General features: G+C 47.8%; 1 pseudogene; it reads right to left on the reverse strand.

The window, feature by feature from the left end:
* Positions 1–6366: 6366 nt before the first annotated feature.
* Positions 6367–25927, reverse strand: part of LOC142566811 (uncharacterized) — a 29858-nt pseudogene continuing 10297 nt past the window's right edge.

Consider the following 25927-nt stretch of genomic DNA (forward strand, 5'->3'; position numbering starts at 1 on the left):
GGCTATCGTCTGCTGTCACTTTGTCGTCTTCTATACCCATGGTCTCTTGTCTGTTACTGGCTTTGCGCATCCAAAACAACAACCTAGGGGAATATTATCAGCGTTATCTATGAATGTCTCTAATAATACATGTCGGCATGTTTATACATATAAATTTTTGTGTGCGTGTGTGTGTTGTGTCCGTGTGTGTGTGTGTGTGTGTGTGTGTGTGTGTGTGTGTGTGTGTGTGTGTGTGCGTGTGCGTGTGCGTGCGTGTGCGTGTGCGTGTGTGTGTGTGTGCGTGCGTGTGCGTGTGCGTGTGCGTGTGTGTGTGTGTGTGTGTGTGTGTGTGTGTGTGTGTGTGTGTGTGTGTGTGTGTGTGTGTGTCCATCTGTGTGTGCTTGTGGACTCATGGAACAATTATTCGCTGCGTTCGTGAGGTGTATTTTATTTCGCAACATCAATCTTGTTTGACCAGGCAATATTAGTTTCGTATGAATGGTGGCACGTGATTTTCTTCGCGATTTCTTCTTTCTATATACGATTGAACTTCAGTTCCCGCTTTATATCATAGACAGTATTACCGTAAATAGTAGGCACGCGTACGCTCACACCGTCGGCCGCAAAATCAGTAAAACCGTGAGCACAGACGCTACGTCGATTCAAATTAGTGTTGAATTGAAGCTAATTGATATAATAGAAGGCTCAGGCTACCAGCATGGGCGACGACAGTGAATTGTACAACAGCAACAAGTTTTGATACTTAGAAACGTTAAAGAGTTTGTTTCGTTGTTTCATGTTGCATGGAGAACTATAGCCTCAAAATCACCGGGAAAAATAATCATCCGCATTGCTATGAGTGAGAGAAAGCCCACACTGGAAAAAAAGCTGATGAAACTTATGAATGACAAACTTGATGGTTGTCTGGGATGGACTCTACTCTTTTATATCCTACTGCCCAATAGAGTGTCACGAGGAGTATCAAAAATGCTGCAATAGCACGCATAAAGCAACACAGCCTCCCAGACATTCAACGGAGGGTCGCAGCAGAGCAATATTGTTACTGCCTTCCACAGCAGTGCACGCCCAATATAATTATCCGCTAAAACTTCTCAATGCACTTCAGATAACAAATCAGAGCGCACTACAAAATTATAAACACGCACCATCGTCGGCTTCCAGTAGTGTCTTCTTACCAATCGGCCGCTGCAACGCGTTCCAACGCTTATCCTGTCAGCTCGAGCTGCGTAGATGGACATGATTAGTTTCGTAAGACTGTTACGCGCCTATCGTAGAAATGTGTTATGTTGGCCGGTGCGACAGCTGTTTGGGGTTTTATTGTCAATGGCCTTACGCCTACTATTGGTGCAAGTACTGAAGTTCGCACCTGCGCTAACACTACGTACTTGCCCTTTCTTTTACTACAGTGCTCGTCTTTGTAGCGGCAGGCAATCCAAGTTTGCTGATTTTAAGAACAGTATTAGGTTTGTGAATATGCTTTTCTCGTAAGATTTTTCTTACGCCAAAATTTGTTCATAATTTGGCGTAGTGAATTCCGCCCTTCGTTTTGTATAGAGTGAATACGCACACGCCAGTTTCCAATGCTTGATCAGCGCTAATGCCTTTGGAGAACAAGTTTCGGGATAAAGGACTCAAATATAAAAAGAGGAGTTTCTGCCGTGAGGACCAATCGTGGTGCTTTCTTTTCAAATTTGTTCAAAGAATATCCAACAGAATGACATATAGCTGGATACGTATATGCAGAAGGACGCATCAAAGTAATTACGTTCTTCTACAGTAAAATGCACGAAAGAAAATCGTTCCGAGCGAATAAAATACTTAAATTTAGCAACGTAAGTGAGCAAGAGGAGAAAGTATTATGTTGTTAATTGTAACTAATTATAAATACTCATAAGTTAGCTTTCTTTTTTCGAAAAAGACATTCCTTTCATTGCTGCGTTCCTTCTAGTCAACTACGGACCAACTTGGGCAATTTTGGAACGATTGGTTTTGTCCTTGATTGTTCCCTTTGCGGTTCTGCTTCAGACACCCGTTCGAAATATCAGGAAAAGAACCTGCATTACAGCCCTTAGCAAAGCTTCAGGGAATTGGGCCTGCATTTTATGTTCTAGGAAGCGTAGCCGAAAGCTGGCCCTACGGCGAATATTTGACTACTGGATTTTAAATCAGCACCACAGAAATATGATGCAGCATTCGGTTTATGGTCGCATTTTTGTTCCTGACTTGGTAAATTAGGACTGCCAACTCGAAAGAGAAAAAGCGGCGGAACCAATCTCATAAGGATGGTCGAGTGTAATGGGCTTAGCATTAAATCAATATAGCGGCGCAACATATTGGCATATTATCATGAAAGGGGGTGGGTACTGCCGTTCCTCTTTCGCGCTTCCCTAAAGACACTCGTCGCCATCTGGCGCTGCCGCCACGAAACCAGCGCGAGGCCTCTGCAATGCGTCGGTGCGTGCGAAGAAACGTGTGGCAGCCCGTCGTGCTTCTTTCTCTCCGCCCTGCTCGATCTAGTCCGCGCGTGGCCTCCGAGACGAGGAACCGGGTGGGGCTTTCGAACGTTCACAATTGCCCCTTGCATGTCGCGCCCGCATTCGCACTCGCTCAGTGAGCCATTCTGGCGAGAGGTTCATTGGAAAGCGGCAATTACTCTGTGGCGAAAGGGTCGCGTCGCCGTCCTCGACGAACCCTCGTGAAATGAGTTTGATCCCGTTCGGCATCGCAGAAATCTAAGGGATAATGTTCTTCATTGTAGAGCGGCACATTCTCGGCGGCGCATACCTGCTTGCCAATGTTTGCGTACAAGACGTTCATAGAAGAGCGGCACACACCTACTGGCTCATACCGAGTGACCAAAGTTGGCAGCAAAGAGCTTGATTGACGACCAGCGCAATCTTAGAGGCACATACCCTTGGTACAAGCCGGCGTCAAAAAGTTTTCTTGAACAGCGGCACCTACACACTCCCGCATTTACATTGACACACGTCGGCGTGAATGAGGTTCGTTGAAGCGCGGCACGTCTATTGCCACATGCTCTGTGACCCAATTTGATCGGACGGCTGGTATTGAGCCCTGTTCACTCCTCACAGAATCCCGATGCGCTACCCATTCAACCATGGCATCCCTCCGTCTGTCTGCCCATCCGTCTGTCCGTCCATCCAATCATGCATCCATCCATCCATCCGTCCATCCATCCATCCAGCCATCTATCCATCCATCCATCCATCCATCCATTAATCCATCCATCCATCCATCCATTCGTCCAGCCATCCATCCATCCATCCATTAATCCATCCATCCATCCATCCATCCGTCCAGCCATCCAGCCATCCAGCCATCTATCCATCCATCCATCCATCCATCCATTAATCCATCCATCCATCCATCCGTCCCGGAACATGCGTGAACTAAACTGATAATGCTAACGCAATTAAAATGTATCAATACCCTCCCACATGAGTGAGAAAAACGTACTTTTAATACGTTTTGAATTCTGCGGAAACGTCGTGCCTTTTCAGGGGACAACCGTTCTATCTACTTTCCTGCCAAGCTGGGTCACTGGGTACTCTGCGGTCTAATGGGAACAATATCGGTCCGCTGTGCTGAGGAAAATTGGCTCAAAGCCAACCGTCCGAACAGCTTCGGTCACTAGGGGAACGTGCTACTGTCATATGTGCCTCTCTTTGATTAACCACTTTCACGCTAACTTGGTACCGTTACTGAGTATGTGCCACTGGATGTGTGCCGTTATTTTATGACTACCTTTGACGTCAACTTCCGGCACTGGATATGTACCATTCGGTATGTGCTGCTCCTCATTTAACCTCTTCATTTAACCTCTTCACTTGGTATGTGCCACTAGATGTATGCCGCTCTTAAAGGCGAAAAAATCAGAGAGAAATGACATTTATTAGCACCCGTCAAAAGGTTGACGGGGATCCGAAGTGCAGCTCGGTCCCATTCATGTCCTCCCCCTCAGCTGTCGACGAGGATCTCCGGGATCTCAGATACTACGAGCTTATCAGATGTCAGATATCCGAGCTTATGTGAGATCTCAGATCTCAGATAAGCTCGGATACGTTCATATCATGTGGATCATGTCTGCTATGCCCTCAGAACATTTGCATCTCGGGCTGAATACCTCCGAGTGGCGCTTACTATAAGCCTGGAGATTTGGGAGTACCCCAGTTTGTAGCTTACACCAAACAAACCCTGGTCTTTTAGTGATCTGCTCACATGCTTTTGGAAGTACCGCTCTGCCTAATTTGTATTGATTTAGAATTCTTAGAAATTTTCCTCGAACTGCAGGGGCTCCTCACCGCGTGAGGAAGAGGGGGTCAGCGGACGAGACGCGACTGACATACCGGAAAGAAGGTACCCCTCGGGCCAGTGCGTACGCCTTCTCGTTTTCCCTCAACCCCTCGTGCGATGGTGTCCAGATGAGAGCGACCGGTCTTGCCGGTGTTCGGCCGCCGGTCAACACTCATGCTGCTGCGACTCAAATGTAACGCGCGTCAAAGTTTTTAATCGCTGACATGGAGTCACACTAATTTTGGTCTGTCGCTGACTTAAATCCATCGCAATGGCCAACTCTGCCGCCTCATTTGCGGTCGAGTATCGGGTGGTGCAGCACTCTGCCGGGTCCCCGTTTTCCCTAGTTGCTACCGAAACGCGTCCCGTATCGTATCTATATAAAAGACTGCCCTCAAAACGGGCTTAAAACGGCACTGCTCTATCCTTCCTCCGACTCCAATGGCAGATGGGGTGCGTGTTTTGGGAAATTAGGTATCTTCAATTTCTCCCTGACGTGTCTAGGAACCTTGTCAGCACCATCTGGAGCATGCCCCATACTCGTGGCCAGGTTTTGCAGAATGCTGCGACCAGGACAACTCCGCAACAGTCTCTCGTATTGACACGTGTGCTTCTTTATCTTTTTCCGGTGACCGGTCTTCATGTCTAACAAATGTCCTCGCTCAGCGCGGGATGCGCCCGCATGTATTGGAAGTTCCTCGAATGTTATCGATGGTTCTATCTACTGTCTATTGTCACCGAAGCGTCTATCATCTGATTGTATGTGCGACGCGAATTGTGCAAAACCACGGCCGCTAGATAAAAAAATGGTGCGGCCTCCCGCGTGCGTCGAAAACGCTGTCATCCGCCGCAGCGCTACCAGTCGGCATCTTTTGTCCTGGATCAGCATAGAAAATGCGCGAGGAACGCTCTTCGAACGCCGTCGCCTGTGCAAACCAACGCGTCCAGTCCGTGATAGCTAGCGCCGTTCGGCCCAGCCAAGCGGCCGAGAATACAACTACGACTGAGACATTCGCTCCCATTGCAGCCCGCCTACGTGGCAGGCCACACCTTTCCTTTTTATCCAGCGGCCGTGGTAAAACTTTCCGGAAGACACGAGGGCACCAGCAATTACTCTGGAACCTTCGATAACTAATGTACCAAAGCCAACGCGCTGGACCGGCAAAGCACATTTCGACGTACGCCCACTGTGTTCGCCGCAATCGTTGCCCGTTGAGTGTAGCCTGTTTTTCTTGGCACAGGTTCACAGAAGAAAGATTTAGTTTCGCCATTTACAGTTTTGCTACTGTGTTCGTGACCGTCACCACCACGTGACAGCTAGTGGAGGCGCTTTGCGTTCATGTACCTGACGCCACCTGGGCCCACACAGACGCAAATAGCCAAAAGACCAGGTTTCGTTGGCTTGTAGCTATAATCTTTCGTCGCTCTTTTTCCTCAAGGCAGAGCTGATTTCTCACCGACGAATCACAAAACCAAGTTTTGCGAGCACGCGTGCCCCCCGACAGCGAAAAAAAAAAATCAGCTTCGGGCGCCGCGAACGAGAAACCGTTCCGTCCCCTATACCCGAACCCATATTGGCGGCACCACACACACAAGAAAGAAACTAATAAGAAAAGCAGTACAATGCACACACTATTTTGCGCCATGAAACTTTCGATCGGGTTAGTAAGAAAACTGCACCGTACTTATAATCTGTTTCGTGAGCACCTCCCTTAAGTTTGTTGACGAAAAATAAGTTTACGCAAACTTGTACTCTTAAACGTTCAATATCCGGCTGTAACGATAAACGGCGTCCCTTTCACGCGCAGAGAACACGAAAGTGCGCGGGCAAACTATAGCCGAAACGCCCGCATTCCGTCGTTGCAGCGCGGCCGCGCGACGGACGCTCCGATGGAAAACCAAACATACACAAAAACCAACCAGCTGCCGGAAGTCGGAGGGAGAGCGATGGTCACGACGCCTGGTGAGCGCGCGAGGCACTCCCGGCACTTCCTCCGGCGATTATCGCCGGGCGTCGGTTCGCCGATCGGACAGGGTCAAATTTTCGGACAGTCAAATTTTCGGACCCCGAGGGGCAACCGTTCGCCGCCAGGCGTATTTCGTCGCCTGGAAGCCGGTTTTCCGCTCCATGTGTCCCTGGTTTAACGCCGCATTTCCGTCATCCACCGCCGCCGCCACCAGCAGCTCCTCCACCTGTCACACAGCACAATTACCGAAGGAAGACAGACATCTGGCGCTCACCTGAACCCCGGCCGCTCTGCTACCACTGCGAAGATGTACCGACGATGCCCGTACATGGCGATGGGACTGTGAGGGTTCGCCATTAACGCGCTCCACGCACAACAAGGTGAAATGCCGCGTGATAGCGCCTACTACCTCGCCGCCACTCAGCGGAGCCCTCGAGAACGATCCCGTTCGCCGGGCGCTACCTTTAGCCGCAGCGCCGATCATGCACAAGCCCAGGCCGGGGACGGTCCGTCAGCCAATATGCGCAAAAATATATGCAACAACCGATGGAGGTGCGGTTGCGGTTCGTCGAACTCAGGAAGATCCTCCACCAACGATGAAGCCGCTGTAGCGACTATCTTGCCGACGCATTAACGACACGCCGCCATCCCGCGAACCAAGAATACGCCGATAAAATAAGACCTGACAACCCGAGGAACCAGCCGTAAGTCGACGCGACTCATTCGTGATCCCACGCTGAGATCTAATTGGAACGCATGACGAAGAACCACCGACCTCGACATGCTTCTCGACGGCCACGAAGTCACTGCATTAGTTGACACAGGAGCAGACTACTCCTTCATGATTGGACTTTTTGTCGCCGAGTTGAGGAAAGTTAAAACTGCGTTGGAAGGCCCTCAAATTCAGACAGCTGTAGTACACCTAATAACGCCGACTGGAATCTGCACGGCAAGAATTACCGTTCATGGCCGGACCTACCCTGGCACCTACGTTATCCTCCAACAGTGTTCACGAGACGTGATTCTCGGCATGGACTTGCTGAACAAACACGACGCAAGTTGAAGTCGAAGTCGATAACACTATCCGAAGATCAAGCCATAACGCTGCAGAACGCTCGCAGTCACCATGCCTTGAGCGTGCTCTAAGAACAAGTCAGCATTTCTTCTCGCTCCAGCATTGTGATTTCCGTCGGCACCGAAACACCCACAGACGTAGAAGGCGTCATCAAGGTTGACCAACGTCTACTGCTTGACCTTGAAATTTCCGTCGCAAGAGGAATCGCTCGATTGCACTGAGCGAAAGCGAAAGTGTTGCTGACAAACTTCAGCCAGGAGTACAAGCACATCAACAAGGGCACGACGATCGCGTACATGGAGGAAATAGTGGAAAGCAGCAGTTTGTTTGTTCTCTCGAATTCTGCTGCACCTAGCTCTACGACCATAGCTGCCGAACCAGATTTGACATAAACTCTCCCCATGAGTAAGCAGCAACAGCTAAGAAGTCATCTCCGACCTTACAAATACTGCTTTTCGGTGTCATCGAGGATTCGATAAACGCCAGTAGCAAATCATCGCATAGTAACCGAAAAGTGCGCTCCATTACTTCGCCAGAGCCCTTACCGAGATTCAACGCGAGAACATTTAGCTACAAGGCAACAAATTGATCAAGTGCGGCACGACGACATCATGCAGCCGTCTACAAGCGCATGGGCATCTCCTGTATTCTTGGCGTAGAAAAAAGCACGGAACCGTACGTTTCTGCGTCAGTTATCGTCGACTGAACATGCTCACGAAGAAGGACGTATACCCCCACGGACACACGACGCATTGGATCGGCTCTATAATACTAAATATTTTTTGTCGATGGATGTCACGACTGGTTACTGGCAAATAAAAGTCGACAATAGGTGTCGCGATAGGACAGCCTTCATCACGCTGGACTGCCTCTATGAATTCAAGGTCACACCATGCGGACTATGTTCGGCCTCTGCGGCGTTCCAGCGAGTGATGGACACGGTGTTAGCAGGGTTGACAACGTCTGCTTAGAGGATGTAGCCGTCATCGCCGGGAGTTTCAACGATCGCCTTAGACGGCTTTCGACAGTACCAGAGGCCATCAAGTGATCAGGGCTCCCTCTGAAGCCGGAAACATGCCACTTCGCTTACGACGAGCTGCTGTTTATGAACCATGTGATCAGCATATCTCGAGTACGCTCTGATCCGCAGAAGACATCTGCCATCGATAACGTCCCAAAGCCTACTGACAAGATGGGAATGCTCAGATTCCTCGGCTTGCGTGCCTATTAGAGGCACTTCGTCAACAACTTTTCCTGCGTCGCTGAGCCATTAACATTTCTTACGATATCAGACATTGATTTCAACTGGAAAGCACCGCATGTGGAAGCCTCACAAGAGCTCAAACAGCGCCTGCAGTCACCACCAGTGCTCGCCCACTTCGACGAAAGTGCTAACACGGAAATCCACACCGACGCAAGTAGACTTGGCCTCGGGGCCATTCTGGTCCAAAGGAAAGATGGATTTTACAGGGTCACTGCCTACGCTACCCAGGTCGCTGTCGAAAGCGGAAGCCAATTATTCAACTAAGCAAAAAGAGTGTTTTGCCATCATTTGGGCTACCTGGAATTTCTGCCCTTACCGATTCGACTGGCCCTTCAAAGTCCTAAGCGACAACCATGCCATGTGTTGGGTGCCAAACTTAAATGACCCATCAGGACGCCTAGCACGATGGAGTCTGAGATCCCAGGAATTTATCACCGTCGTCTACAAGTCGGGAGGGAAGCACTCTGACGCCGACTGCCAATCACGCCCGCCATCGTGCCGCCGTCGCAAGACGACGAGAATGACGGCGCCTTCCTTGGAATCATGAGCGCGGAAGACTTCGCTGAAAAGCAACCAGCAGACCCGGAACTGAAAAACCTCGTCGCGTACTCGGAGGCAACATCGACGTTGTCCCTAAGGCATTTATGCGAGGATTGTCTTCATTTTCGCTGCAAAACAGCTTACTCCTAAAGAAAGACGTCTCACCCATCCGCGACAACTGTCTTCTTGTTGTTTCCTCAGCACTGCGTCCAGAGGTACTGTACGTCTTAAGTGACAATCCGACCGCTGAGCACGTCATATTCTCTCGCACGCTATCGAAGATACAGTAAAGGTATTACTAGTCGGGCCTGACCACTGACGTCGCCCGTTACATCAAGACATGCCGAGACTGTCGGCGACGCAAGAGACCACCGAGAAGGCAAGCGGGATTACTATAGCCGATCGAGCCTCCTTGCCGACCATCTCAGCAGATTGAGATGGATCTGTTGGGACCCTTTCAGACGTCAACATCCGGAAATAAGTGGATCGTCATTGTAGAAACTACCTCACCTGCTTCGCTGAAACGAAAGCTCTGCCAAAAAGTAGTGCAGCCGACGTGGGAAATCCTCCGTCGAGGACATCCTCCAGCGACATGGTGCCTCAGAAGTCTTCATCGCCCGACAGAGGGACGGTTTTTACAGCAAATCTCACGCAAACTATTCTGCAATACAGCCAAACAAGCCACAGGAGGAAAACTGCCTACCACCCGCAGAAGAATGGTCTTAATGGCTGAACAAGACAGTCAACGACATGCTAGCAATGTATCGAACACAATACGTCGTATGCGTTCTTCCGCACGTCACCTTCGCTTACAACACGGCCGTACTAAGAACAACGAAGATCACGCTATTCAAGCTGGTTTATGAAAGAACCCGGCGAAGACTACTGACCCCATGCTGCCGCACGTCACTGACGAAGAGAATCTCGACGTCGCCGCGTATCTCCAGCGCGCCGAAGAAGCCGGACACCTTTTGTGTGTCGGGCTTCCTCTTTTCTGCAAATGGTGCTTGAGAATAAGAAAAGCGGTTTACTGCAAAGTACTTTACTTTTGCCCGTGTGTCAGGGGTATACGAAATGCTAAACGTTAACGCTCAGTGCAAGAAGCGCCTGCATGTATCGGAAGTATCTCCATGGTATGGATGGCTCTGTCAATTGCCTGTTGTCGCCACTCCTCGTGTAATGTGATTGAACGTGGGACGTACTTGTGCAGTGCACTTTCTGAAATACAGTCGGGTACCAGCGATTACTCTGGGGCATTAGATGACTCACGCATAAAAGCCAACGCATTTCACCTGCAGATCAGATTCGGACGATCGCCGACTGTGTTCGCTGCTATCGTTGTGCTTTCAGCGTACTTGCTTTTTCGGGCACAGTTTCGTCCAATATAAGGTAAATTTATTCACAGTTTTGCTGCTGCGTTCTTGCCCGTCACTACTACGTGACAGCTGGTGGAGGTGCTCGGGCGTTCACGTACCGGACGCCTCCGCAGAGCCGCGATCCAAGCTCGCAACAGGAAGACCGTCCCAACTTCGCCGCGGAAAATCGAGCAAGTCGCAGGCTACAAAACATGGCCCCGTAGCACAGACTTCTGCTTGAAATGACCAAGAAGACAACCCTAATGGCAGCCCCAGCGTCCCCTGGCCGTCGTGCTGCAACAGGCCAGGGAGCCACCGACCTTCCTTGGCTCACCGTGTGAAGACCCAGAAAACTGGCTGGAAACATACGAAAGGGTCGTTACACTCAACAATTGCTACTCCGACGACAAACTACTCCATGTTTACTTCTGCTTGGAAGACGCCGCGAGGACGTGGTTTGAGAATCACAAGTCCACGCTCACACGTGCCTCCATCCATATGGCCACGTCATCCCACCGTTTTCCTTTTCAGGGTGACTGTGTCCAGTTTTCGCGTGAATGCTTTCATCGTCGTTGAAAACGGAGCGACGAGGCTGTCGGCAATGAGGATAGCGTTGTGAACGGCATGGACACAGCCTTTGTTAATCGTTGCTCAGGGTTACTTGAAGCTTCTCAAGTTGCTTCTCTTGCCTCGAACACGCCACAATGCAAGTGATGCGTGTTGCTAGCAACCAATGAGGCCTCAATACCCGCTGCTTCACATGGTTCACAGCACTGGCAGCCAGCTTCGGCGCGTAAACAAACTCGCACATGGACATGACCAGCGTGCGCAATCTCGCCGTCCACGCCATTGCACTGTGTCAGCAGCATCGATGGATTGGCACGTGGAAAACTCCTGGATGACGCACGGCATTAACACACTGAAACACGATCCCACACCCCACTGCCGGCACACCTAGAGACAAATACATATAAAACATACAAAAAACTTATCCGCAGTGCCAAGGCAAAGTCAGGCATTCAAGGAGCACAAGATACCAAATTTTCTCTATCGCACCCGCTTGTACTGGCGCCTGCTTACGATTCCTTAAATGAGCCTCTCGTGTTCAAGGGCGACTGCAACGAAATTTAAAAGAAAATTTAAATTATACGGTTTTACGTGCCAAAACTACGATATCATTATTAGGCACGCCGTGGTGGCGGACTGCGGAAATTTGGACCACCTGGCGTTGTTTAACGTGCTCCTAAATCTAAGTACACCGGTGTTTTCGCATTTCGCCCACATCGAAATGCGGCCCCAGTTGCCGGGATTGGATCCCGCAACCTCGTGCTCAGCAGCCCAACCAGACCTCGCACGCTCTGAAGGTCCGGCGATCGCTACAGAGGGCGCAAAATCAACCATGTTCCAGCATGAAGTGCGCTAGTGCAGCTACTGTAATTTGGTCGTATCCTTTATTTTTGTACTTTTTCTGCTAGGGGTGCTCAACGCTGCTAAATATTTGATCTCTAAATGTACATATAATAACCGACAAACATGGTTAACATGTCATTGTGTTACAAAATAAGTAGACGATTGTTTTTATTAGACGTCTGTTATTGAAGTCAGTTCTTTATTACTTGAACAAAGGCTTCGAGACCTCACTGATGTGCGATAAGCAGAAGCCGACTGGTATCTATTGCAGTACGTGCCCTTTATCGATTCAACTTATACGGCGCTAATGTTTGCGAACGGGGTGGTCGTTTTCTTTGTGCAGCACCACGGAGGTTGGCTTCAATTATATAACCATCGTATCAGTCAGTATATGCGTCAAATTTTGTCCAATATGCGTCCATTCGATAGCCGCCATCAAGCGAACGTGTTTAAAGACGGCGAATTTTATCAGCTGCGGCGTTTCACTGGCATAACGGCTGCATGTACGGCTTCCGTCGTTAGTGATCTGCCGCGTCGGGCCGCATAATGACATGTTGCTTTAAAAAGATAAATTCACCGCTGGAGCTGAGCACAATCCGTTTGGAAACTATCCGCGAGAGCGGATTAACCTTCCGGCTTCTCGTGTGTGCACCGGTGAGTAAAAAGCCATGCTTCGCACTTTCAATTTCGAATTTCTTTGCGTGCGAGGAGGATAAAACAGATTTGTGGAGTCATTTCTTACAAGTGGAAAACAATAATTATAAGGTTATTGTTCTTCAAAGGGAATTCAGACAAGGCTCTTGTTATTTTGCCACATTGCTATAATTTCCAACACGTAGTCATCATCATCATCATCAGCCTAGTTACGCCCACTGCAGGGCAAAGGCCTCTCCCATACTTCTCCAACTACCCCGGTCATGTACTAATTGTGGCTATGTTGTCCCTGCAAACGTCTTAATGTCATCCGCCCACCTAACTTTCTGCCGCCCCCTGCTACGCATCCCTTCCCTTGGAATCCAGTCCGTAACCCTTAGTGACCATCGGTTATCTTCCCTCCTCATTACATGTCCGGCCCATGCCCATTTCTTTTTCTTGATTTCAACTAAGATGTTGTTTACCCGCGTTTGTTGCCTCACCCAATCTGCTCTTTTCTTATCCCTTAGCGTCACACCCATCATTCTTCTTTCCATAGCTCGTTGCGTCGTCCTCAATTTCAGCAGAACCCTTTTCGTAAGTCTCCAGGTTTCTGCCCCATATGTGAGTACTGGTAACACACAGCTGTTATACACTTTCCTTTTGAGGGATAGTGGCAACCTGCTGTTCATGATTTGAGAATGCCTGCCAAACGCACCCCAGCCCATTCTTATTCTCCTGGTTATTTCAGTCTCATGATCCGGATCCGTGGTCACTATCTGCCCTAAGTAGATGTAGTCCCTTACCCGTTCAAGTGCTTCGCTACCTATCGTAAACTGCTGTTCTCTTCCGAGCCTGTTAAACATTACTTTAGTTTTCTGCAGATTAATTTTCAGACCCACCCTTCTGCTTTGCCTCTCCAGGTCAGTGAGCATGCATTGCAATTGGTCTCCGGAGTTACTAAGCAAGGCAATATCATCAGCGAGTCGCAAGTTGCTAAGGTATTCTCCATCAACTTTTATCCCCAATTCTTCCCACTCCAGGCCTCTGAATACCTCCTGTAAACATGCTGTGAATAGCATTGGAGATATCGTATCTCCCTGTCTGACGCCTTTCTTTATAGGGATTTTGTTGCTTTCTTTGTGGAGGACTACGGTGGCTGTGGAGCCGCTATAGATATCTTCCAGTATCTTTACATATGGCTCATCTACACCCTGATTCCGTAATGCCTCCATGACTGCTGAGGTTTCGACTGAATCAAACGCTTTCTCGTAATCAATGAAAGCTATATATAACTGTTGGTTATATTCTGCACATTTCTCTATCACTTGATTGATAGTGTGAATATGGTCTATTGTTGAGTAGCCTTTACGGAATCCTGCCTGGTCCTTTGGTTGACAGAAGTCTAAGGTGTTCCTGATTCTATTTGCGATTACCTTAGTAAATACTTTGTTAGCAACGGACAGTAAGCTGATCGGTCTATAATTTTTCAAGTCTTTGGCGTCCCCTTTCTTATGGATTAGGATTATGTTAGCGTTCTTCCAAGATTCCGGTACGCTCAAGGTTATGAGGCATTGGGTATACAGGGTGGCCAGTTTCTCTAGAACAATCTGACCACCATCCTTCAACAAATCTGCTGTTACCTGATCCTCCCCAGCTGCCTTCCCCCTTTGCATAGCTCCTAAGGCTTTCTTTACTTCTTCTGGCGTTACCTGTGGGATTTCGAATTCCTCTAGGCTATTCTCTCTTCCACTATCGTCGTGGGTGCCACTGGTACTGTATAAATCTCTATAGAACTCCTCAGCCACTTGAACTATCTCATCCATATTAGTAACGATATTGCCGGCTGTGTCTCTTAACGCACACATCTGATTCTTGCCTATTCCTAGTTTCTTCTTCACTGTTTTTAGGCTTCCTCCGTTCCTGAGAGCCTGTTCAATTCTATCCATATTATAGTTCCTGATGTCCGCTGTCTTACGCTTGTTGATTAACTTAGAAAGTTCTGCCAGTTCTATTCTAGCTGTAGGGTTAGAGGCTTTCATACATTGGCGTTTCTTGATTAGATCTTTCGTCTCCTGCGATAGCTTACTGGTTTCCTGTCTAACGGAGTTACCACCGACTTCTATTGCGCACTCCTTAATGGTTCCCATGAGATAGTCGTTCATTGCTTCAACACTAAGGTCCTCTTCCTGAGTTAAAGCCGAATACCTGTTCTGTAGCTTGATCCGGAATTCCTCTAGTTTCCCTCTTACCGCTAACTCATTGATTGGCTTCTTGTGTACCAGTTTCTTCCGTTCCCTCCTCAAGTCTAGGCTAATTCGAGTTCTTACCATCCTATGGTCACTGCAGCGTACCTTGCCGAGTACGTCTACATCTTGTATGATGCCAGGGTTCGCGCAGAGTATGAAGTCAATTTCATTTCTAGTCTCACCATTCGGGCTCCTCCACGTCCACTTTCGACTCACCCGCTTGCGGAAAAATGTGTTGATTATCGGCATATTATTCTGTTCTGCAAACTCTACTAATAATTCTCCTCTGCTATTCCTAGAGCCTATGCCATATTCCCCCACTGACTTGTCTCCAGCCTGCTTCTTGCCTACCCTGGCATTGAAGTCGCCCATCAGTATAGTGTATTTTGTTTTGACTTTACCCATCGCCGATTCCACGTCTTCATAAAAGCTTTCGACTTCCTGGTCATCATGACTGCATGTAGGGGCATAGACTTGTACCACCTTCAATTTGTACCTCTTATTAAGTTTCACAACAAGACCTGCCACCCTCTCGTTAATGCTATAGAATTCCTGTATGTTACCAGCTATTTCCTTATTAATCAGGAATCCGACTCCTAGTTCTCGTCTCTCCGCTAAGCCCCGGTAACACAGTACATGCCCGCTTTTTAGCACTGTATATGCTTCTTTTGTCCTCCTAACCTCACTGAGCCCTATTATATCCCATTTACTACCCTCTAATTCCTCCAATAACACTGCTAGACTCGCCTCACTAGATAGCGTTCGAACGTTAAACGTTGCCAGGTTCAGATTCCAATGGCGGCCTGTCCGTGCACACACACACACACACACACACACACACACACACACACACACACACACACACACACACTGTTTTGCGTGTACATTTCTTTCAATGTTATCCGTGTGTGGGCTGTGCGCAGTGAAGCTAAAAGACTAGATGAAATTTTTTGCCGATACTAGCTATTACACAGAGTAATTTTTCTACGCATCAAATGCAATTAATCCGGCTGTATCCCCAGAAGTACATTGCACTAATGTGTAGTGAATTTATCGCAGTGGATGATTTATGTACAAAGAGGCAAAACTATTGATTATTAATCCTGTACTACGTGTTGGGTTGGTCCGGACAGGCCAACAAGTAGTACAGCATTAATAATCAATAGTTTTGCCTCTTTGTACATAAATCATCCACTGCGATAAATTCACTACACATTAGTGCAATGTACTTCTGGGGATACAGCCGGATTAATTGCATTTGATGCGTAGAAAAATTACTCTGTGTAATAGCTAGTATCGGCAAAAAATTTCATCTAGTCTTTTAGCTTCACTGCGCACAGCCCACACACGGATAACATTGAAAGAAATGTACACGCAAAACAGTGTGTGTGTGTGTGTGTGTGTGTGTGTGTGTGTGTGCGTGTGTGTGTGTGTGTGTGTGTGTGTGTGTGTGTGTGTGTGTGTGTGTGTGTGTGTGTGTGTGTGTGTGTGTGTGTGTGTGTGCGTGCGTGTGTGTGTGTGTCTGTGTGTGTGTGGGGGTGTGTGTGTGCTTCTAGGTTATAGCGCGTTTTGTGCACTGCTCTTAGTCATACATGAATCATATACTCACCCACACTTCCGCATAGTAATCGAGGCTATTCGTTCTTTCCATTACAGCCTCCAAAACGCTGCTCATAATTGTTCACCCCTTTCGACTCTATTATCTCTGCACGCACAAGTCAACAGCTATTGTCAACAGTAATGTCAGCACTCGGCCACGATCCTCGCAAGATATGTTTCTGAACACTTCACCTAGAACAGTAATTTATTTTATTTGACTAACTTTTTGTTTCACCATTTTTTGCTTGCATGAGTGTCATGGCTGCATCATTTCTCTTTTCAGGAAGACGGACAAAAGTGAGATGATTGGTGTACAAGCTGCCTCGCCAAGCCATAAGAAGCTCAACCGTCACCAAAATGACGACAGGTACTATTCAAATAAGTGCCTCACCATGAAATTTATGTAACTTTACAAGATAGACAGGTGTGAACCCTATCAGGAAAGCGGGAGCCTGCAGTTTTGTATGGTACCGAGCGGGAATGCTAAAATTTTACATACGAGCTTATTTCACTTAAGGACATTTTATGACAACCGGAGCAGTGACACGTTGGGCGCCAACTTGTTTCTTTTCAAGTCACTGTATCCATGACGACCAGAACAGAAACGATGTAGCAAGCTCCTACCTGGTAATGCTTCTACCTGGCAATGTACAAACTCTGTCGTCTGCTCTTTGCAAGTCAGCTTGACTGGCATTACCACCAGGTATCACATGCTCCATCACAACAATAATTTGTTACATGATAATGCAAATAATTTAAAACAGTCAAACGTGCTCAATGCAATTTTGAGGAAATGATGCTTCATCCTGACTGAAGCTGTCGCCGTCACTTTTGATTTTATTATTTTATTTAAGATACCCCCAGCTAAATAAAGCATTGAACAGGGGAGTGGTTACAAAGTAGTAAACGAAACTAAAGAAACAGGTGCATTGAGTTCTCATGATATTATAGTTATCTTGATTATACAATGTTAGCTAATGATTTGTGAAAACATTTGTTATCGGTCATGGCTACGACACATGAGGGAAGGCAGTTCCATTCCTGAGATGCACGGGGAATGAAATATTGAAAAAAAGACCAGTTTCCGTTTAAGTTTATTTTCCGTTCAATAACAATGAGTAAGTAGCAAATAACATGCAGACGACGGTCCCAAAGTTTATGACTGTAACAGGACTGCAATGTCTGTATCGTGTTACATGAATCAATTCCTACCTTACTTCAGTGATCCACGCAGTTTGAAATATGCAAAGACCGCAGGATAAGCACGTCGTGAAGCGTCGTGTGATAAAATTTTTTTATACAATAGCGAAAGGCGGGCGAGAGAGAGAGAATCCACTTGATTGATCCATAATGAAATGGAGCGCGTTAAGCGGCTGATATGGTGGCTCCTCCCAGGGCCGTCCGGCCCCTGTGGAAAAGTCGGAACTGGTCTTCCAGGGCGGCGCTGGATAGCAAGATCTGCCATCGGCCTTACGGCGGGAGCTAGTGGAATAAGTGCTAGGGTAGTTTTCATTGAGGTTATACTCGCAGTACGGTTATAATTAGAAAGAATGCAACAAGTACAGTTATTTTTCCTAGTTCAAGTGAAGTGATGACATTAATACGACTTGGATCCTTATTACAGATGCATATTCAAGCTTCGAGCGTATGAGAGTCTTGTAATGCTGTAGTTTCAAGGTAGACGGTGCTTTGGAAAACTTGCGCCGTAAGTACCCGAGCATATGATTAGCATTATTAATGACGTACTTTATATTCATGGTCCACTTTAAGTTATTTGTAATGTGTACACAAAGATATTTTTATGACATGACGAAATAGAAGGGAATGTTGTTAAGGAGTACTACACAAAAAAATCCCCGTGGTTTTTTCTGCTTTAATAAGTAGTTAACGACCCAGTAATCACGGCACGAAACCTCATTTACTTCAGAGCGCGACAGGTAATTATTTGCAGTCTTTTTTGTAGCGACCAGTCGAAGTTTCGGTTCCAGAGAGCAACGAGACAGGAGAAACGGGAATGTAAACAAAGTGGCCACGTGTTCGCAAAAAGCCGTGACGTATGCTCTGACGCGCAGCCAGCGTGCGCGACCTACTTGCTGAATATTGCCGTGCGACTACCGCATCGGTCGGACGACCGCAGCCAATGACAACGCCGGTAGCGTGAACGTCATGGCCCCCTGGTACACCCGGTGGGGCGGAGCCGGCGCGTAGGCGCCTCGCCGCTCTGATCATGTCCGTTATTTTTTTTCTCTCCCTGGTCGGAACGCGGGCCTCTTACGCTGCTGACGGCGGCACATAAATCGGCTACAATTTGTTTCTGACGCTAAATAACTTCTAGAATAAAGTGACCTCGAAAGAGTGCGAGTTATAAAACGTTGTGCGAAATAGGAAATCGTTGGCGTGATTTCTACTCGGACGCGGTAAGCGCGGACGCGCCAGCAATCGTCTGTATACGAAGCGGCTCGCCTGACTGGCGTGTTTACTCATGGCTACTAACGGCACCAGGAAAACTAACCGTATCTTCACTTAAGAGAAACATAAATGTACAGGCATTGATTGTGCTGACGAATTCAGGCGCTTTATTACGAGCTGCGGACGCATCGCAAGGACCATCGGCCCTGGATAGACGGCCGGCGAGCTAGGTCTACATCGTCTCCCAGCGATCGCAAGCTCGCCTGGCATGCTCGTTCGCTTCAGTCGGCGCCAATGAAATCAAATATGCTACAATTTAAGCGTGACATAACATAGGCGCTTCGTTATACGAGCTGCAAGCGATCGTGTCCCAAGCGCAACCGCTGTCGGATTCGATGGCCCAGCGACCTATGCCTGCCGGCTCCTGGCCATCGGCGGCTGTCAGCGGATCCGATACTGTTAAAGCGGCCTTGCGTAAACACGTCTACAGTGCTCGCATAGACGTGTTTATATTGTCATCGTTTGTTTCAAACAAGATAGCTGTGCAAATACGGTTGCTTTCACTTTCTGTTCAAAGTTACGCAGAATTCCGAACTTCCACACAGGGGCGCCGGTTCTGGGCGGAGCTACCCGCGCTCGCTCATTCGTACCATGTGTTCCGAATCACCGCATGCGGCAAGTCGCACACAACGCGCCGTACGACAGATCGCACGGAAAATCGCACCATGTGCCTCGCGCTTTAGACGTGGCCAATCACTTAGCTACTCAGATATTGCGTCCTGTGATGGCGAGGACGAACCTCAACAAAACCCTCGCATCGGCGACGATGAATGGTAAGACACAGCAAATCGGCGTTGAACGTTGTGGAAGCGCAGTCAAGCTGATAGTGTGGGAAATATCCCGATGGACAGAACAAAAACTGCTGTTGCAGCGACACGGAGAGCGTCCCACTACATGTACAACAACTAGAACAAGCAACAACATAGGAGAAGAGCACATGTAAGCCGCATGGCAGCCAACGAAAGTTCGTGACGTAGCCACATGACGTGGCACTTTCATGGCTATTTAAAATCCCGCGTGATGTCCATGTCACGAGGTGCTTTGTTTTGCGGTTGGCAGCGCGCACGTACTATAAAATTGATTTTAAGTATGTTCTAAGCGATATTCGCCGCTGATATTTTATAGACGATGTGTGTGTGACCAACTAAATTGTTCTCACAAGTTACCTCGACTTCAAATTTTTGTGTCAGCACTCCTTTAAGATGGCAAGTGCTGGGATTTGAATTAGATGTGGATAACTGCGTTATTTTACATTTGTTAATTACAAATGATTCATTTACAGTTTGCATGAAATCTATGACTAGGCTAGCCCTGCACCGTAAGAGATATCTAGAAAAGGTCTCTTCACACCATCGGCCCATTCCACACTTCCCAAACTTGACAAATCACTAAAAACGATTTTTCTTTCTCTTCAAATAGCAGATGGCAAACCTGAGCAGTGTGTTCCCAAATCCTTTTGGAATATACTTCGGATAAGCTTGGCTTAACATTCAACCAATAAACAGTGGACGAGCAAGGGAAACCTTAGCGTAGGAACTTCTCTTCGGCACGGCCCTGACAACCGTGCTTGCTTGTTGAAAAGTTGGCTCCAGGCTGAGGCTTTCCTTGGTCACCTCTGTAGTTTAGTTTATGTGTTCATCTACTTGCAACCTCTTTGCCTTGTTTGAATACACAAACGGAGATGCTTTTATCAACACGAAAATTTATTTTCCAAGGATCCGTGAGCATTAATTGGGCTTACCTAAATATTTATTTAGTGTCCTTGTTTATTCATAAAATATTTAAAGAAGTCCTTGTAAGCTCTGGTGTTTCCATAACGTTCCTCGCTTCCCTACGAGCACTCCACTTGCATCATAGCCTTTACTGCTGTATCTGGACACTAAATGTGAAGCAGAAATATCAAGAGCAGACAATCTGTGATGTAAAATTTAGCATAACCTTTCTTTCCCCTACACCTCGTGCTTCTCGCCAATGTGATAAGAAAACAATGAGCCATTTCAGCTCGAGCTTACCGTACTGCCGAGCACTTCTTATGTTTCTTTTTTGAATCCAGCTGAAATCGTCGAAGGCAAACAATATACCTATAGTATCAAGCCCGTCAAACAGCACTGTACGCAATACAAGTAGGAGGGTAGCCCAGCATAAATGCAATTGTTTCAAGCTTCGTTCTCCCTGCTTTAGCTGAACACATTCAATAAACTCAATTTCAGCGTTCAATTTCATTACATAGATGACTAGCTGTGTTTTTGTATGCTGTAAACTCAGTCACTGACAGCATGAAGTCCACCTGACCTGCAAAAAAATTTTGGGCATGTACTGCTTTGTTCACCATTGACAATAAACAATATAAACTAACTTTTTTGAAGAGTTTTTTATTGCCAGTTGAGGCCTGTCGGTCACCTGGGGAAATACTAAAGATACCTGCAGTCATGTTAGAGTACCGTGCACACGAATAGCGCCCCGAGAGTGGCAACAAAGCGACCAAAACCAGCGAGCGAGCACCGGGACGAACCCCACCAGCCGCTACCGTGGCGGCCATATTGCTCACTATGAAATAATGATGACGTTAGTTATGATTTTGCTAGCGCCATCTCTCGATCGCATGCTTTAATTCACAACGCCACCGCTACACTTATTTTCGTTGCACTGTGGAAGCTACGGTTTCACTTCTTTAAGCTTATATAGGTGTTCTGTGGCACAACACCATAGCCACTAAGCAATCACGGCGGGTCTGTAACAAAATTTCACTTTGGCCAGGTATTTTCGAAATAATTAGTACATACCACTTAACCAAGCTTGACAAAGCCGCAAGCTGGTAAATGTACTCTTTTTACTGGTAATAGCCTATAAACAGCACCTATGTAGACGATGCGTGCAGCTGGTGGTGTCACTATAAGGGAGATCCCAGCCCGTCGTGCTCGAAATTATCCAGCTATGTTTAGCACGTCGAGGGGAGCCTTACGTTTTCCAGGTTTAGCTACACCTGTGCTAATCAAAGCACGCGATAGTTTCTGGCGTCCAGGCAGCGACATAAAGCCCCTTAATCTTTCAAAAGTAGCGCATTGTCAGATCTTTCTGGCACCCCCCTCACCCTGGCGTTACCTCCTCGCCGCCTCCTGTCGCAACAGCCTTCTCCGCTCCCCCATTCGACAATGCGTGTCACGTGGAAGCACGCGTTGCACTTTCGTATATTTTTTTTTCTTTCCAGCGCACTCCGCCCGCCATTGTCGACTCAGTGCGACAAAATTACGCGCAAACCGATTTAGTGGGTGCGTTAGGGGACCAAATCAAGTGTGTTATGGAGGAGAACTTCATTGTGAAGCCGTGCTCTGCACCACCTTCGGTCGCAGAAACCGGCAAGATGAGTGTAAAAGGCATTTTTGTTGACCATCCCGCAAGCGCAACGCACAAAGAACAAAATTGTGGTTGCATAGAGTCGGGCGGGCTGACTTCAAGGAGGTTGCAAAAAACGCACGGCTTTATGAAGTGCTACCGTTATTCATTACCTCTTCTTTTGAACTTAGTTTGCGCCTGCCTCTTTAAATAAGTCCTTGCGTATGTGTCCATGCTATTCGCGGTTTTTAGCGCCTTTAAGTTAACTTTATTGGAAGGTACTCACTTTGTTTCATAGAAGTTTTCTTTTGCCACAAAAGTGGCTCCGCACCAGCAACAGGCGTGTGACATAGAAGCGACTTTATTCAGGCACTTTTTCAGCTCCACCAGAAGTTAGTACATTGTCGACGCTTATGCAAGGCTCACTAAGGCTTACGAATAGAGTCGTTCAGCTTAAATGTACGCCCGCATGTATTCATTTGGTTTGTGGTGTTTAACGTTTTTAAAGTCCCCAAGCAATTAAGGCTACGAGATAATTCATAGTGGATGGCTCCGGATAGCTTAATTTAGGTCACCTGGCAATCTTCAGCGAGCACTTTGATCGTACAGTGCCTGGGCCTCTTGCATTTCGCCTCTATCCCGGCTGCTGCCGCACGCGCCGTCGGAATAGGAAGGATGAGCAGCGGCTACTCGTACGTTTAGCGAGCGGTATTGTCATAGCAGAGAAAGGCCGCAAAGGACCACAGGCTCCCTGAGAAGGATAACCGTTTTTACCGCTTAAAATTAACATTTTTATGCTTCCGATAGAGTAAATGTGTATCGCGTGGGTCAATATGCACTGTAAGTCGCCTTGCGTCTCTTGTCACAAATAACTTCGCGGTTTTTGATTATGGAGTGCGGACAGAGTGGCCGTCCTTTAGCACCTTTATTAAACCCATGTGAGGATTGTTTGGTCGTACAATCCTATCGTTCTCTCTGTCTAATGATTCCAAAATAGTGTTCGTGTTATAGAGACACTGCTTCCCTGCAACGACTTACAACGCAACCGAATACACACGCGTGCACTGTTCAGATATCACATAACCACTTCAACAAAAGCGTTGCTGGTGTTAACTAGGGGCGGGGGGGGGGGGGGGGCAGGATAATTATTTTCGGTACCTCTGTCCAGTTTTGCCATGAAGTTTGTTCTTGCTATCAGTCCCCCCCCCCTCCCAACCTGTACCATATAAAATACATGAAAAACAATTCCACGTGCTGCGAAAACTACCGGTACGTTGTTCACATTATAAATACTGCCTACGTGTGAAAACGTTGCTCATGGCCACCAGAAGCTGCGCACCAGCTACACACATTTGTAAAAGGCGCAAAGCAGAAGCGGCCCAGTTGGTAGGCGTTGCTGGCGCCAGATAGAGGGAATCTTTCATGCGCCGGCCGAACAAAAGTATCCTGCAGGTGCGTAAATGAACATACGAAACCACGTTCACATACTTCACTCAGTCAAAATTCTGGTAATTACGCGCGTGTTTGAGCACACCGCGTGCATGCGCCGTGCTTCAGCAACGCGAACCCTCAACGTGCGGACGCCTTGCGGCTTAGATAATCGTCCTTTTCTCTATTTTATTGCGCAATTACAAGGCGGCATTATTGAGCCCAGTTACTCACTGATGACGGAGATTGTCGTCTGAAAAATTCCTCCACAGGGCCCGGACGAAGTTCTCCGCGGATTTACTCCTGCAGCCCGTTAAGGCCCAACCACTGGCACGCGTCGGCAAGCTTCGGCACGCGCGAATGCGTCAAAAGCTTCGGTAGGGCAAAGGGTGACACGTGGCGACGCGCAGAGGTTTTGTTGACTGCCGATGCTGGAAGTTCGCCGGCGCGTGGCGACGCTTTGCCGGCGTGCACCCATCAACGGCTGCGATGCATCGCCGGCGTCAACCAATCGGACGCTGGAAGGCCTCCGGCTGCTATGCCTATGATAGGCGCCGGTGCGAAGACGACAGCACCAAGGATCGTCCCATTTCTTTGGACGCACGACGCGCGCGACTGTGTTCCTGAAAGACAGTGTTCTGATAGTAGGCCGACGGCAACGACACGACCGACGACCATAGGCTGTGGCAGTGCGACTTGGATCCGAACCCGCCCACTGTGTTCCGCCGGTATTGATGCGATTGTCCGCTAAAACATGCAACCGAATCATGATTGCCGCAACGCCTCTGCTAGGTGTATGTATATTTTGTTGTGCTGGAAACGAATCGAAACATGCTTGCGAACTCCAAAATCTGGATACTCGGAGCTCACCTACCGCCAATGTTGTTTACGTTACCCGTAGGCTTAGCGTGTCCATCAAGCTCATAACTGGCGAGTGAACGAGCCCAACGGAGAAACTGTCGAATGAATTAAATTTTCAGTCCCGTTTGGCGCTCCAGTGTGTTTCGTGTGGTCTCAGGTGATTCAAGTTTAATGGGCCAGCTATTTTCCAGTGGCAAAGATAACCTTCGAAAGCAAAACACACCTAATAGCCGAACAATGGCAAGTACGTACGTCATCAGCCATGACGTGGGTTTCAGCTGACATTGTGCTATGCTACTCGGCATGCCCGAAGCCCAATTTCAGTACAAGTTCACAGTACTCCTTCGCTCACTTTTGTCAAGTGCATGCTTATTATGGGCTACTTGGGCATAAATTGCTACTGCAGCGCTCAAGAATGCTGACGCACTGAAGGAAACATGACACAGCGCAGTCATGTTTCAGTCAGTGTGCCCTTATACTTCAGCACTGCAGAAAGAAATAATCTGTTTGCAATATATACACTGCGAGCAATGCATAGGAGGACCTGCTTCATGTATGACCTATGCATGCGGCCTCGTATACCAGGATTGCTTCGATGCCTGCTTTAGAAGCAGCACGTACTGAGTTAAAGAAACGGTAATTCGCTTTTTGATCACATTTCTTTGTTCATGGAAAGAGCAGAAGGTGTGAGTGCATTGCGGGGAAGGCAAAAAGGTGTGAGCAGTGCTTTGTGCAGTCGGTACGATTAAAGTGCCCAAATATCGTCCGCTTCCACTAAAATGTTTCTCGCTGCGATACTCTAAGCTGTAGTCAGAAAAAAGATAAACTCAAAACTAAGTTCCTGAGGCATCTTCGCAGAATGTGTTTGATTAACAAGTTTACACTTCCAGTGCAACATTTTGCTGATGTAGTGTATATGGGTTTGGAATAAATAAATTTCATAAAGGTGAGCGACTGGGCCTACAATAACAAAATTTCTAGTAGCCCTGCAAAAAGTGCTGTCGCGCGTATCAGCTACCACAAAACTGCTGCCTATGCAACCTACTTCCTCGTAGGCATCCCTATAAAGACCCTTCGGGCCGCTCCCACTCTTCGTGTAACATGCAGCCCTTCTCTCGACTCTTCCGCATGTGTCATCAGCACTGCATCGAAGTATCGTCGCATTCTGGGGTTTGTGTCCCATGTCTTTCTTCCCTGTGTACATGCGGTTTTCCGAGCACTCTACACTTCTATCACTCTGCCACGGCTTGAGTACTGCTCAACAGTATAGTTCCCGCACCAAACTCATGTCCCTGACAAACTTGACCTTGTTCAGCGCCACGGGCAGCACACACCCTCTACTCCCGTCTTTTCGGTCGTCGCCAGCTCATGCCAGCCTGCAAGGGTTGCCTCAAATCCCGCAAGTGGCATACCCTGCAATACCAGCGCAA

Source organism: Dermacentor variabilis, unplaced genomic scaffold, assembly GCF_050947875.1.
Source record: "Dermacentor variabilis isolate Ectoservices unplaced genomic scaffold, ASM5094787v1 scaffold_13, whole genome shotgun sequence".
Classification (NCBI taxonomy): domain Eukaryota; kingdom Metazoa; phylum Arthropoda; class Arachnida; order Ixodida; family Ixodidae; genus Dermacentor; species Dermacentor variabilis.